Consider the following 16,057-nt stretch of genomic DNA (forward strand, 5'->3'; position numbering starts at 1 on the left):
TTGGTCTTCTTTCGACCGGCAGTGCGGGATGCATAAAAACGAAGCCATGTCAGTTCAGAATGCGGACATAAGGCAGATGTTGACAACAAAATGATAAGCTATAAATTTATATTTGTCTGTGTCTTTCCTCCCAGCTTCATTATATTTCTGAACAATAAATATAAATTATTTATTTTTTTTAGCCTCTTGCTATTGTCTTTTCTTTTTCAAAAGGGAAACCCCTAACTGTATTTCTTCTGTTTATTTTTTTTTTCGCGAAACTTTGACGAAGTTATCCGACTGTAAGACATGTCGCTTTCATGTTCACAAATTGTATCGGTGTCATGAATACCTATCTGGAACTCACCCTTTGAGTCGAAAAATTTTGTCGGTTCGGAGTAATCCCTACGAAACAAACAAAAACTTGGTTATCGTTCCAACACCTTAACCGTAATAGGTAGAAAAAAAAACGAAGGGTGAAATTTGTTCAGGACCAGACGCTGGTTCTTCGTTACATTTGAATACAAAAGATTCAACGACTCATTGGTATGGTTATGCCCCTATGAAATTAACCTGTGTCGGTTGGCCACCAAAACTCAGAAACCGTAAGTCGTAGAATCCTAGGATCTTCACCATTCATCATTAATTCATTTGATTTTGAAAAATACCTCAAGGTCAAATTTGTATGTTGACCTTGACCTTTGATCTAGCACCTCGTTATGGGATAATCTCAGCAACCTTAATACTTACAGAAGTGTTGAATAGTGGAAAATGTTTGGGTCATTAATGCGCAACTTTGTTATATTTTGACTGAAGAGATTTAACCTTCTCTAAGGGTCATAACCCCTGTTTTCGGTTTCTGAAAAGACAAAATCAGCTTTTACTATATGACCAAAGGTCCTAGACCCATGGGGGTCTTCAGCAATGACATAGGGGACTCATAACCTTGACAAATCAATAGGTCAAAGGTCAAGGTTATGTCCCGGAGAGCGAATTATATGTTTTTTTACCTTATTTATGGTATTTTTTTTAAGTGTTTTAAAGGATTTTAAGGTTGACTTTGACCTGTGACCTTTCAACTTTTTGGTCGATATCTCAAAAACGGTTAATCTTACAGAAATAGTAAACACTGAAAAATGTTTAGGTCACTCTGGCACAACTTTTTTTACATTTTGACCGAAGAGATTTGACAGATTCTTCAGGAGCATAGCCCCCGTTAACGGTTCTGAAAAGGTATATTAGCTTTACCTCTTGAACCAAATGTCTAAGATCCATGGGGTCTTTTGCAATGACATTGTGGACTGATGATCTTTACAAAGGTCACAAGGTCAAAAGTCAAGGTCATCTCCTAAAATTCGAATTTGTTGATTTTTATCATATTTTAACAGTTTTTTGTGTGTTTAAGAACTTTTCAATACGTTATATCTCTATTGGAAGATGTATTTTACATTTCAAAAGGAAAGACCTCCTAATTGTTCAAGAACAATTGACATATTCATTCTAAATATTTCATTTATTAGTGTTTGTACATATTATATTAACCTTTACTATAATAAATCTAATTGACCGTTATAAATTAAACCATCTTTTTTAAGTATATTTAGCAATGAAATTAATCAATTCTTTACAACTTAAATTCAAAGTCACTGTAAAATATTCGTAAAATATGGATTGTCCGTTTTACCAAAAATAAAGTAAAATTTATTTCCTCACAATTTCTTTTCAAGTGTACTTTGTTTTGTTTTCGGTTTCATTATTAACAAATTATGCAGAATATTGTCTCAACATTCTAATTTGTAGCGAAAGGTACGATTGATATGGATATACATAACATTATAACATTTAACTTATAATATTCTCTTGGTATTTTTAATAAAACAACACTCATTCAACATACCAGGTTTATAATGTTGTAAACCTGGCGCACTTTTCATCTACACTCACTCGTCAATAAAGCTTGTATTTAAAAGTACGAAGTTCAACATTTTTATGGACTGAATATTTTGCCAATAAAGGTAATGTGTGTGTTTTTATGCCCAATTAATGGGCATTATGTTTTCTGGTCTGTGCCTCCGTTCGTCCATCCGTTTGTCCGTTTGTCCGTTCGTTCGTTCGTCCGTCTGTCCCGCTTCAGGTTAAAGTTTTTGGTCGAGATAGTTTTTGATGAAGTTGAAGTCCAACCAACTTGAAACTTAGTACACATGTTCTATATGATATGATCTTTATTGTTTTAATGCCAATTAAGAGATTTTATAACATTATCACGGTCCACTGAACATAGAAAATGATAGTACGGATGGGGCATCCGTGTACTGGGGACACATTCTTGTTTATTATTATCATTATTATGTTGATTAACTTATAAAACATAAGTAATCAATCAACGACAACATTTACATTTTACGTCATAACATTGTACTTTACTAGACATTAATTAAACGTCATTCTTGTTTTCTGTGAAACAGCGTATTTGTTATTGTTTTCATAAAATTGCATATAATTTCTTTGAATTAATAATTATTTTTGATAGTGTTTTATGTATGATTGACAGGTGAGATTTTTCGGCTCTACAACAAACTTCAACATACTTTTATACAAACAGACAATGTAATAAAATGTTTCTTTTAAAGGTCTGACTGAAGATTTAGAATGATAAGTCTTACTGTTACGTTGTGATATTTTGCTTTAGATGATAAAATCATGATCAATAATACAGCAATAAGTTATCCTTTTCTATACTTTGATATTTAATTTCACACGGGGAAATCTATGCAAACGTATAACGAAAATAGAGACAATATTTGGTTCCTTTTTATAGTTGTACATTTTCAAACGTTGATATTTCTTTAATCCCTTCTCGCTGAATCGAATTTACCAAATTGTTCTATAGAAACAAAAAAGAAGATGTGGTATTATTGCCAATGAGAAAACTACCCAAGAGACCATGTGAAACAGAAAGTAACAGATATAGGTCACCATACGACCTTCAACAATGAGGAAAGAATATACCGCATAGTCAGGGCCCTGCAATGACAAATATAAAACAATTCAAACGAGAAATCTAACGGCCTAATTTATGTTCCAAAAAATAATCTATTATGTAACACAATAACAAACGACAACCACTGAATTACAGCCTCCTGACTTGGGACAGCCACATACATACACTATTAAACATTGTAGCGGGATTCCAATACTCAAATAACCTGAGACAGTCGTGAAACAGTACAACATAAGAACGAAATATAAAAATCAGTTGATAAAGGCTCAACTCATCTGATGGATACAAATAGGAATACATCTAACATCAACACAAAGTGTTTATATGCCCGTTTCCGTTTGGACTTTTCATATTACAATGTACGTAATCTATATAAATATCAGTTATAATTTGAAATGATATTAAGAGACTTCGTTATCACGTTATTTAAATGAAGGCGACATAGAATCAAATTTATAACAGTGTGGTCGACGGTAAAAAAAATTGTTATTAATTGAACTGAAAAGATTACCTATAACTTGTTTGTCATTGGCGATGATTTTAAGCTCACTCAATCTACCAGAGGCCTTCCAGAGGGGATTTGAATAATCACTTGTTAAACGTTTCGATACATAAAATTAAACTTTCTTTATACAAAGCTTTAAAGGAATCTGTTTTGAATAATTTTAAAAACATCACATACAACAGTTTCGTGTTTAAGTAAATAATGTTTTTAGTTGATACCATTAAATAATATTAAATACGAAAACATCCGCAGGTTGCCTTGGGCCTGTTTTCTGTTCTCGTTTTTTCTGGTTGTTGTCTCTTTGACACATTCCCTGTTTCAATCCTCAATTTTATTAAAACTGCATATAAAAAAAAAAACAATATGTGGTGTGATAGACACCCAGACAAATCATTTCAAGGGACCAACAGACGATAGCAACTATAGGTCACCGTGTGACCTTCAAAAATAAGAAAAACACATACTGCATAGTATGAAAGCTTTAAAATGTCTTTGCATGGAAAACACGAAAGATGAGTGGATGATAACAGAGAGAGAAAAAAAAACATGGAACCCGCAAGGACAAATGATCCGCAATATAACTAAGGTCAACTCGCTAAAATGAATGAAAGACCTATGGCTAGGACGTATGTTTAAAAAAAGGGATTTTTTTTTTAAAAATTAAATAAATATAAGACTTGGTTTTAAATTGTAAGTGAGGTGAAAAAGTCGATAATAAATATTCTAATGCAATTAGTTCGTATCAATGGTTCTGATTGGGTGACAGTTAGCGTAAAATTCTCTATCTCCTTGTCTGTAACTAAGGTAGCCGACATTTTGAATACACCTTATCGCTATTTAGTCTATTCCGGGAAAAACAGTCATTTATACAACTTCCTGTTTTGGGTCCCCGGCCGGAAAATGGAGGTCATCAGTAGTGAGCTGAGGGAGAAAAAACTTTAGAAAGTGATCATAAAGAAACTTTGATATAGTATGATCCACTTTTTTCGAAATTAAAATTAAAGTAAAAAAATATTTTGTTTGAAGTATTTACGGTAGTTTAAACAGTTCTCATTAAAAAGTATCATGCATGGTGCATTGTTTAAACAGGGTCCCAGATAACTTCAAATGGATGAAAAAGTTGTGTAATTTTAGAACTTATCCGGAATGGAATAAATAGCGATTAGGTGTATTGCTGAATGTATTGACATGTAATTTCTACAATAATAAAGCCATAAAACTCACATGTTACACCTAAAAATCCTCTTTTTATCAAATTTTATTACATTCTGAAGCGGCACAGAAGCCAGAAAACGCCCGGTGTTTATGTTTGACGCCGGAAGCATACCTATGACGTCACCTAGTGTAGGGACCAAAGAAGATAACATATTTTCGCGGAATTTTCTTTAATGAAGATTTTACACTGAAATAATGATTGAAATTTAATTATGAAGTTGTTTTGCATTATAATAGAGATAACTGTATTGTATTTGAAGCTTTTCGGACGTCCATCGGTAGTTTTACTGTCGCAAATACCCGTTTACCTGTCTCCGCTACGCGTCGCCAGGTAAAATAAATTTGCGACAGTAAAACTACCGATGGACGTCCTTAAAGCTTCAATTACAATACAGTTATCTCTTAAATCACTCCAAGAAAGACGACAAATCCATAAAAAAAGATGATTATGCAAACTGCAGTGCACAGTATAATATATTCATATTTTATTTGCGGTATATAGGAACTTGAACTGTTCTGTTCACTACTATACGTGTGAAAAACCCTTGGCGAAATCAACGTATTCATTTTGGTCTTTTGTGGAGGTTTGTCTCATTGGCAATCATACCTCTTTTTCTTTTTTTTATATCAACTTATATATTTTTTTAAACCGACCCAATTTACATACACATGTATATGAAATAACGTAAATGCAAATTTCACAAAGCTTGATCCAAATAGCTTTTTTACTGTCCAATAACTTACAAGTACGAAAAAGACAGTCCTGGCAGAAGTATATTTTCTATGATTTTGTCTATATGTTTTGATTATGCACAACTTTTGAAAGTTGATCATGCATTCGTTCTAAAATAAAATTTCATCCCTGATAAAAGTTAAAAAGATGACATAATTCAACAACCGCAATTGATAAATCCCTATAACATCCGAAAAAAGATAATTATCAACATTTGCATTGTAACTTTTAAAGCCATTTAAATAATTTTTTTCTGAAAGTACGTGCAATGTCATTTAAAATTGATTGTCAAAACATAACAAAAACACAAGTAAAGGTTTTTTTAAGTTTTTAATATTATAAATCAAAACGTAAAGGTTATTCCTGATTAGTTGTTCAAATTGTTTTATTTAGGCGTGGAGTACCTTTGATGACCCCACAGTTTGAATGTCTATCGTAAGAACGTTGTGGTCTGTGGTCGTTACAGACAAACGTTCACCCAATCTGTCCCAGTCTATGGATGAATTTAATGCGTCAAGCAATGGCCACAGCTACACTGTTATGAATTTCATTCTATTTGTTTAATTTTATAGTGATTAAGATCATAACACAATGTTGAATGTTGTACCCCAATTTTGACATTTGTACCAATTATGTCCGTTTGTTTTGTTCACACATTTTTGTCGATATAATGAAATATAATGCCACTGTCGTACAAGTGAGAGGTTTAGCTAGCTATAAAACCAGGTTTAATCCATCATTTTCTTTGTAAAGAAATGCCTGTATCAAGTCAGGAATATGACAGTTGTTATCCATTCGTTTGATGTGTTTGAGCTTTTGATTTTGACATATAATCATAGGGGAGTATTGGGATCCCGCTACACGTTTTGAATTTTTCTTTCAATTTAAATCAGTATGTTTTTCATCATTAGACGGATAAGTATTTTGAATTGGTCTTATCTGAGTATTTTTGTCAATGATTCACCTGACAGACTAACTTATTATTTGGCATTTTTTTTTTTAGAAAAGCCGTAACTTACTTTTCTATCTAAATATAAGAACACAAATATGTATGTGTTTACTGTATTTCAAAAATTATTTAATTTGATAATTTCGATTGCAAATTATTATACAAATTCGACCGCCTTATTTGAATTATTTCTTTATCTATTTACATCTATAATCAGTAGTGTACAAGTCCGTCGTCCTCTTAAAATTGTCCTGGACGGATATAAAAGGTCGATACAGCTATAGTTAAAATACTTTTGTTGACCAAATTGTTTCCATTTGCTCTTTGTTTTCAATTAGTCATTAAGAGACGACATCAAAAGTTCAATGTAGGATGAAAAACTTAATTCATATAATTTTTCCTTTCAGATTTACTATATTTATAACGTTTTAAAAATAATAGACAAAACTTTCTCTTTATCCCTATGTTCTATTCTTAGCAATGATACATTTGTAGACATGTAGGTTGGTATACAGGGTTATCTGATACATTTTGTTAACTAGATACCTTAATGATGAGTGTGAGCATCACCGGTAAGTCGTAAGTAGAGGAAAAGCACATCGTGCGTACAAAAAATTAAGCCTTATATCTTTTATGAGTTTTTTTTATTATTAATACACATACAAATCAAACATACATATAACGTACGGAAACATAATGAATATACTTATTTTTGTAAATTGAAACCAGAAAATAAATAAAACAAAATATCACACATTTCTTTACATTAGTTTTTTTCAAAGCATTATTTATCTTAATACACATAATCAAACACATTTATATTTAACTTCTAAATATTTGTAGGTTTCATAGCAGGGATCACCAAACTGTCCATTATCAGCCTTCACTCGACATATTCTTTTACCATTACACATTGCTTTTACTTTTTTGTCAGAAGTTGATGATCTGCAATTAGTTGTACGTATAGGTAAATGTGGATGAGGGCATATGCTTCTATCAGCGGTCCGTCCATATATTGCACTTGAGACTTTAATCTTAGAAGGATATGAACATTTTATGTATGCTAATTTACCTTCACAAGCAATGACATCGGCAGAGACTGAAATATAAAACAAATACATTCATCATATTGCAATGACATAATGATTATAATAAAAAGAAACATCGGATATCGTCAAAACAATCTATTTATGACGCATGGCTTATTACAAAAGATTAATGTAAACCAATTTTTCACTGGCTCATATAAAGAGAAATCCATGATGTTGAAAATCTAACTTTTAAATTTCATGCTTCTGAAGCGCTTCTCTGGATTTCCCTTCATCATGAATAGAAACCTATATATTCAAATAGTTTGTAAAAGAGGAAGATACCAGAGGGACAGTCAAACTCATAAATCGAAAATAAACTGACAACGTCATGGCTTAAAATGAAAAAAGATAAACAGACAAACAATAGTACACATAACACAACATAGTAGTAAACTTACCATTTGCAATAATCACTCCTAAGATCAAAAGTCCTTGAAGAGTTATAATGGCCATCGTTATTAACAATCTACAATACAGATCATATATATTTGAATATACCAAATAAGTTTTCTATTACTCAAATTATCACTTAAGGCTTTTTTTTTATAGTATTTTGCATTGGTAGTAAACGTATGTATCAATATATATGTGTGAAAACCAATCCTGCTGGACTGCCTGTTTACTAAAGTAACATACATGTAGCAGATAAGAACCAAGTGGTTTATTCTTTGCATAAAATACGAAATTTTCAAATTATCTAATCTAAACTTACACGTTTTATACGGTATCAAACAACAAACAACTTGCGCTTGGTGGCATGTCTCTACAGAAATTGCCAAGATTTAAATCTTACATATCTTGTATTTGTATTTTTATTTAGTGATGAAAATGTTTACTTTTATACTGCCAAAATCTGCTATGATATTTTACTGAAAAGAAAATGTTTATTATATTCTTAAAATTTGTATACTCTTAATTTGTTTTATGTTTTATATTTTATGTGTGTATATATATGTCGTGTTATTACTTGTACAAACATTTTATACATGTAATTACTTGTATGAAGCCATCATACAAGTTATTACTTGTACAAATACAATTGTACAAGTAATTACTTGTACAATTTTTACTGAGAAAAAGATAAAAACTTGTACAAATCATTATATTTGAAATCGTTTCACTTTAAACAAATGATTTATTACTCAGACTTAAAGGTATAAACCTTTAATACCAATATATGATATTACATTTGCAACTTTTTATCATGGTTTATTTTTGAAAACAACTTGTAGAAGGTTTTTTTTTTGGTTTTTTTTTCTTTTAACGACTTTGTCACTTTGCACTAGTAGTCACTATTTAAGTGACAACTAGCTGTTAAGCTTAATTTGTTCAATGTCTAATGCTAGGTTATGTTGTTACTCTGCGTTTGTCGTGTGTCTTAATTTTTCTAACATTTCAAAGATAGTAATAATATAAAACAGATGATGTGATATAATTGCCAATGAGATAACTCTCCACAAGAGCCCAAATGACACAAAATTAAAAAAAAAAACACGGCCTTCAACAACGAACAAAGCCCATACCGCATAGTCAGCTTTAAAAGGTCCCGAAATGGCAAATGTAAAACAATTCAAACGAGAAAACTCTATAACGGCCTTATTTATCTACAAAAATGAACGAAAAAAATATGTAACACATCGACAAGCGACAATCATTGAATGACAGGCTCCTGACTTGGGACCGGTATATACATAATGTGGCAGGGTTAGACATGTTAGCAGGATCCCAACCCTCCCCTTTCCTGGGCAAGTGGTGTAACATTACAACATAAGAACGAACTATCAAAATCAGTTGAAAAAGGGTTAATTCATCAGAGGATCCAATAAGAAATACTACACATAGTGAACGTGGCCAGGTGCTTGTATATCCCATACAACAACCAAAAAAACACAACATTAATTACAAAATACACAATTGAAAAAAAAGAAAAGAAAAAAAATACAATATGATTTCAAAAATACATACACTGTATTATAAGAAAAAATTAAGAAACACAAAATAATTCGAGAAAACAGAATAAAAGAAAACCATACCCGAAAATTGACAAAACAATCCCGACTTACTAACTCAAAGAAAGGAGTTTTTCAATATCTGTAACAAAGTAGAAGCATATACAACTCAAAGATATTGTGTTGCACAAGTTATTATCTTTTTCTCACAAGTAATTACAGGTAATAACTTGTATAATGGTATCATACAAGTAATTACTCATACAAAGTATTTGTACAAGTAATAACCTGTACAAAATAATCAAATGTACACGACATATAAATGTACGTGTAACTATATATACCATTTTTTATAGTCTCTCATAACTTTTTTTAGAGTGGCTCTTGTTTTGTATTGGAAATTGTAATATTATGTAAATGTTTTATAAGAGGTGAGACTCAAATAATTTATTGTCTTGTCTTGTCTATCTATATATTTGAAAATATACTTTAAACTTCGGGATTCTGCATATGTGATGGTCAATCAGAGTATTTGGACAATAAGAGTATGGTCATTACCATAGTTTTGTGAAATCTTTGCATCATGCATTAGATATTACGCATTTTTCGTTTCACGTATCATTTGCATTGAATGTTTTTCATTTTCAAATCACATTTACTATTAAGCGCGAAGGTTTTTATTATTTAACATTATATTTGAAAAAAAACAGCAAAACGTTCGTATACTTATAAGTACATATAATCGGGAAAAAATATTTGACATTATATATAACACTTCATCCTAAAGGTAAAACTTTAAGAACAAAACTTAAGCATCCAAGAAAAGCATTAATGTGGGCCTGGTCAGAGAGGAATACTTGTATACAAGAAGGTGGTAAAAGTTATAAACAAAATAGGTCATACGCATGGGTACATTTAAATCAGTACGATTTTATTCTTAGACTAATAGTTATATAAAGTGAACCCTTGATGATTTGGGATCACTGTAGAAGTCCTGTGCAAAGATTCGTTAGATTTAAAAAATAAATAAATAATAAAAACGAAATAGGGGAGCAAATTCTGCCTTTTGCACAGATTATAAATACATGTTAAGTACTACCAAACTTCCGCGAACCAGTCTACGAGATATATAAAAAATCTAATATATTTTTTTTGCTCAATCATTTATGAAAATGAAATAATAATTCGCTTTTAGCAGTCCGTATGCTTTAATTTTGTCAAAATTAGCTTTAAAAAACATTGATTATGAATTATTCACTTGCATGTGAATAATACGACCTCATTGAATCCGTATTCATGTGAACTTCAATTTAACCGCTTAGCTTGAGATGGATAACACGTGAATTGTATGCGTAAAGTTATTTAAAGAAAAAGAATGTCAACATTGAAAGTGAAACAAAGGTAAATCATTTGATTGACTGATACGATCCACATAAAATCATTCGTTTAATACACAGGTAAAAAAAACAATAATAAACATTTATTTTTCATCTATATTATGAAATTAATTAGACCTAAAATAATCCAACAACACGAGTTTCTTAATCTATGTATATCTATATTTATATTTACATCGCTTATATGGTCATCGGATGACTTTAGAAGTAAACTTGATAATTAGTTAGATGGCGTCTGGACTAAAATACACACGAAATGAAGCTACGTATTTGCATGCCCGTGACCTGTTAAATTGATTATTTTAGACTTTTAAAAAGTAAAATCACAAAAATACTGAACTTAGAGGAAGATCAATTGGGAAAGTCCATAATCACATGGCAAAATCAAATAACAAAACGCATCAAAAACGAATGGACAAGAACTGTCATATTCCTGACTTGGTACAGGCATTTTCAAATGTAGAAAATGGTGGATTAAACCTGGTTCTATAGCGCTAACCCTCTCACTTTTGTAATGACAGTCTCAGTAATAGTTTGGATAAATGTTTCACATTGTTATTAATTAAATATGAGAATTTGATTAAAATCGGTGAACATGAATTTGACAGCTAGTGCCCCTTTAAATGCAAGGAAATGGTATGTTAAAACTTTTAACACAAGCTAGGCAAGTTACAGTTCTTACATTTAATTTGAATTTTATTCTTTTATTTAACTTATAACTACCATAGTAGTTCCTTTGAAGCCAACGAATGATTTGTATCTGTACGAATTTCACACCTGTTAATGCTATTGTAAAAATCATGAGATGAAACATTCAAACCGAACGTTTATTTTCTCATATTAGTCTTATTGGTTAGATCTTGTATTATAATTCGATTGACGTTTTAATATTCAAATTTTCTTGACGCAAATTCAATATAGTAAACTTTTAATCTCTTAAAATCTTTAAAACAAAATTTTACATTAAACTCATTTAATCATCGTGTAATGAAACATGTGTAGAATTTGACTGTGCATTTTATCAATTTAAAAAATAAAAATTGACGTTAAAAAAAAAAGACAAGTTACCTTGTATTGGTTAACTCCAGTAAATGTATACAATACAAGATTGATACATATTATATATAGTGACCTGTCAGAATAACGCTATGACGATTTTGTGTTTTTAAGAATTGTTTACTTGTGTTTTTTCAGGAGGTGTGACCTACAATGTACCTTATTTTTTATTAATTTATTGACGGATGTTACAAGGCAAGGTTACTTGACAAATTAATTCTAGGAATTTACATAGGTTTGTGCTGTAAAAAAATAATTTCAGGAGTCGTTTAGATTTAAAACAGTATCGTTCCACTCCATATCCTTTTCATAAACTAAGTCACAATCATCGGTCTTTAGATAATGTAGTCGCTGGATATTCATCGTTAAGGACTTGGTACTTACTGATAACCTTAAAAAGAAAAATTTAAAGGTCAAAGAACAGTAAATGTGTCATCTTTCAATTTTGCGTACAGCATTGGCAAGTTGAAATCAACTCTTAAGGGTGACTGGGGATTCTGGTGAATAAAAATAGTGTCACTGTTGGTCTTCTTCCGACCGGCAGTGCGGGATGCACAAAAACGAAGCCATGTCAGTTCAGAATGCGGACATAAGGCAGATGTTGACAACAAAATGATAAGCTATAAATTTATATTTTTCTGTGTCTTTCCTCCCAGCTTCATTATATTTCTGAAGAATAAATATAAATGATTTATTTTTTTTAGCCTCTTGCTATTGTCTTTTCTTTTTCAAAAGGGAAACCCCTAACTGTATTTCTTCTGTTTATTTTTTTTCCGCGCAACTTTGACGAAATTATCCGCCTTAACTGTAAGACATGTCGCTTTCATGCTCACAAATTGTATAGGTGTCATGAATACCTATCTGGAACTCACCCTTTGAGTCGAAAATTTTTGTCGGTTCAGAGTAATCCCTTCGAAACAAACAAAAACTTGGTTATCGTTCCAACACCTTAACCGTAATAGGTAGAAAAAAACGAAGGGTGAAATTTGTTCAGGACCAGACGCTGGTTCTTCGTTACATTTGAATACAAAAGATTCAACGACTCATTGGTATGGTTATGCCCCTATGAAATTAACCTGTGTAGGTTGGCCACCAAACTCAGAAACACCTAGGATCTTCACCATTCATCATTAATTCATTTGATTTTGAAAAATACCTCAAGGTCAAATTTGTATGTTGACCTTGACCTTTGATCTAGCACCTTGTTATGGGATAATCTCAGCAATCTTAATACTTACAGAAATGTTAAATAGTGGAAAATGTTTGGGTCATTAATGCGCAACTTTGTTATATTTTGACTGAAGAGATTTAACCTTTCTCTAAGGGTCATAACCCCTGACAAAATCAGCTTTTACTATATAACCAAAGGTCCTAGACCCATGGGGGTCTTTAGCAATGACATAGGGGACTAATAACCTTGACAAATCAATAGGTCAAAGGTCAAGGTTATGTCCTGGATAGCGAATTATGTGTTTTTTTACCTTATGTATGGTATTTTTTTTAAAGTGTTTTAAAGGATTTTAAGGTTGACTTTGACCTGTGACCTTTCAACTTTTTGGTCGATATCTCAAAAACGGTTAATCTTACAGAAATAGTAAACACTGAAAAATGTTTAGGTCACTCTGGCACAACTTTTTTTACCTTCTGACCGAAGAGATTTGACAGATTCTTCAAGAGCATAACCCCCGTTAACGGTTCTAAAAAGGTAAAATTAGCTTTACCTCTTGAACCAAAGGTCTTAGATCCATGGGGTCTTTTGCAATGACATTGTGGACTGATGATCTTTACAAAGGTCACAAGGTCAAAAGTCAAGGTCATCTCCTAAAATTCGAATTTGTTGATTTTTATCATATTTTAACAGTTTTTTTTGTGTGTTTAAGAACTTTTCAATACGTTATATCTCTATTGGAAAATGTATTTTACATTTCAAAAGGAAAGACCTTCTAATTGTTCAAGAACAATTGACATATTAATTCTAAATATTTCTTTTATTAGTGTTTGTACATATTATATTAACCTTTACTATAATAAATCTAATTGACCGTTATAAATTAAACTATCTTTTTTAAGTATATTTAGCAATGAGTTTAATCAATTCTTTACAACTTAAATTCAAAGTCACTGTAAAATATTCGTAAAATATGGATTGTCCGTTTTACCAAAAATAAAGTAAAATTTATTACCTCACAATTTCTTTTCAAGTGTATTTTGTTTTGTTTTCGGTTTCATTTTTAACAAATTATGCAGAATTATGTCTCAACATTATAATTTGTAGCGAAAGGTACGATTGATATGGACATACATATCATTATAACATTTAACTTATAATATTCTCTTGGTATTTTTAATAAAACAACACTCATTCAACATACCAGGTTTATAATGTTGTAAACCTGGCGCACTTTTCATCTACACTCACTCGTCAATAAAGCTTGTATTTAAAAGTACGAAGTTCAACATTTTTATGGACTGAATATTTTGCCAATAAAGGTAATGTGTGTGTTTTTATGCCCAATTAATGGGCATTATGTTTTCTGGTCTGTGCCTCCGTTCGTCCGTCCGTTTGTCCGTTTGTCCGTTCGTCCGTTCGTCCGTCTGTCCCGCTTCAGGTTAAAGTTTTTGGTCGAGGTAGTTTTTGATGAAGTTGAAGTCCAACCAACTTGAAACTTAGTACACATGTTCTATATGATATGATCTTTCTTGTTTTAATGCCAAATAAGAGATTTTATAACATTATCACGGTCCACTGAACATAGAAAATGATAGTACGGATGGGGCATCCGTGTACTGGGGACACATTCTTATTTATTATTGTCATTATTATGTTGATTAACTTATAAAACATAATTTAAGTAATCAATCTACGACAACATTTACATTTTACGTCATAACATTGTACTTTACTAGACATTAATTAAACGTCATTCTTGTTTTCTGTGAAACAGCGTATTTGTTATTGTTTTCATAAAATTGCATATAATTTCTTTGAATTAATAATTATTTTTGATAGTGTTTTATGTATGATTGACAGGTGAGATTTTTCGGCTCTACAACAAACTTCAACATACTTTTATACAAACAGACAATGTAATAAAATGCTTCTTTTAAAGGTCTGACTGAAGATTTAGTATGATAAGTCTTACTGTTACGTTGTGATATTTTGCTTTAGATGATAAAATCATGATCAATAATACAGCAATAAGTTATCTTTTTCTATACTTTGATATTTAATTTCACACGGGGAAATCTATGCAAACGTATAACGAAAATAGAGACAATATTTGGTTCCTTTTTATAGTTGTACATTTTCAAACGTTGATATTTCTTTAATCCCTTCTCGCTGAATCGAATTTACCAAATTGTTCTATAGAAACAAAAAAGAAGATGTGGTATTATTGCCAATGAGAAAACTACCCAAGAGACCATGTGAAACAGAAAGAAACAGATATAGGTCACTATACGACCTTCAACAATGAGGAAAGAATATACCGCATAGTCAGGGCCCTGAAATGACAAATATAAAACAAATCAAACGAGAAATCTAACGGCCTAATTTATGTTCCAAAAAATAATATCAGATTATTACATGGCATTTTTCATATCGCATGTATTATCAGCCCTAGGTTCAATATCAGCACAAGAGCCGCATGGCTCGAGGGCTGATATTGACCGAGGGCTGATAATACATGCGATATGAAAAATGACATGTTATGATCTTTTTATCATATGCTTCAACAGTAGAGCGGATAGCAGATTCATATATTGATCCTTCTACATGGTTCCCGAAAAGAAGTTGAAAGAGTAAAAAGTTCACGGACGTCGGACCCAAAATTTGATACATTCAATATGAAGTCTTTCTATCATATGCCTCAACAGAGAAAAACACACATTTTAATATTGACGAATCGACAAAAAATAATTCAACAATATACATAATGAACATTGTTTGGAAAAGTCAACTTTTTTAAAGTAACTTTCTAAATTTTGTTTCAGAAAAACTTAATAACTGCATATATTTAATATTTTTTTTTTAATTTAATTTAATCATTTTACACAATATACTTTCTACTATTCAAATACTTGTTTTGTACACTACTTTGTAATGTTTTTCACTTAAAACGTAGCTTTGAGGTGTATTTTCCGGAATTTGCCGAGTATCACCGGAATGCCATGTGATAACGT

The 16,057-nt window shown here is 31.2% G+C and overlaps 1 long non-coding RNA gene across 1 annotated transcript; it reads right to left on the bottom strand.

The window, feature by feature from the left end:
• Window positions 1-7,010: 7,010 nt before the first annotated feature.
• Window positions 7,011-11,969, bottom strand: LOC139519111 (uncharacterized). Its single transcript, XR_011663517.1, has 3 exons — window positions 11,888-11,969; window positions 7,872-7,939; window positions 7,011-7,481 (listed from the first exon to the last, which is right to left on the bottom strand). It is a non-coding gene; the product is annotated as an uncharacterized lncRNA (long non-coding RNA).
• Between the last annotated feature and the right edge of the window lie 4,088 nt (window positions 11,970-16,057).

Source organism: Mytilus edulis, chromosome 1 (genome assembly GCF_963676685.1).
Source record: "Mytilus edulis chromosome 1, xbMytEdul2.2, whole genome shotgun sequence".
Taxonomy (NCBI): Eukaryota; Metazoa; Mollusca; class Bivalvia; order Mytilida; family Mytilidae; genus Mytilus; species Mytilus edulis.